Consider the following 1,184-nt stretch of genomic DNA (forward strand, 5'->3'; position numbering starts at 1 on the left):
ATTATTTTCCAAAATTCATACAAATTTTATAATAGTAACAACTTCGAGAATTTTCTCTCAAATCGGTGAACCTTAAATAACATTGCAGTGCATGCAAACCATTGTTCCAATCCACATAGCATATCCCTTTAATACAAGAAAAGTAATAAAATGAGGAGGAGTTTCTTTGTGAACTATATATGTATACTCACTGCAAATGAAAACTCGGAAATGGAAAAACCAATACATTAAACTTAATTGGTCAAACCGAGAAAGAATTCATAAACCAGGTGGGATTCTACAGGTGAGAATGACTTAAACAATACTGATTTCTAGTTATTTCTTCAAAATGAGAAAACCCACATCTAAAAACCATAACTGGGAGGAGTGACATGCAAAATAAGAGAAAGCACCTAGAAAAATCAAGGATATTAATGTAAACAGTTGCTCGACTCCTAAAGCTGGTAAACATAGCCTGAAAGAAGCGGAGATAGTAAGAAAACATGGAGAGTCGAGTTTGTCAACCATAATGAGATAGGAGGAAAGAAATTACCAACTACCTGTTGTATGGGGCCAACTCTTTGAAACAAAGTTGCAGTGAAAAATCCATGACCATGAGGTAGCACAACCTGTAACAAATTTGCAGCATGGTCATAACCTTAATCATAACCGTGAAAATTATGTGTGATAACTTTTGCAGGTGAAAAATCAGTTTAGCTATGAGGGATAGCCACTGGCACGCCACCTTCGAACCCCAACAAACGCCGAACACGACACAATGCAACCCATGGTTCGATGGAGGTGCAGAGATCGCTAGTAATAAGACAAACCCAGAAGATAAGGACCCTCTTCCTAGAGGAAACGAAGTGGCACCATAGATTTGCAGAGCATGGTGCGTAGAGCCTCGACGGGAAAATGAGACATCCAGGAGGCATTGATTCCAAGGTTGGTTACCCTAACGGAGTGGAGAAGCACCAGAACTATCTAATCAGTTCTCAAAGAAACCATGGTAGGGATGTGCCCATCTGTCCCTGAAATTGCATAACAATTGTGTGGCATATCCTTCTCTTGAACTTTCCAAGCCTCCATCTATCGTGGGTTAAGGCGGTGGTGTTTTAACCCAATAAACAATGTGATTATAACTTTACCATATAGCATATATAATTGTAGATGCATAAATCATATGAAATTTTAAGGTAAACGAT

This window comes from Pinus tabuliformis, chromosome X (assembly GCF_031772625.1).
Source record: "Pinus tabuliformis cultivar Carrire ecotype Pingquan chromosome X, CPIR1, whole genome shotgun sequence".
NCBI lineage: Eukaryota > Viridiplantae > Streptophyta > Pinopsida > Pinales > Pinaceae > Pinus > Pinus tabuliformis.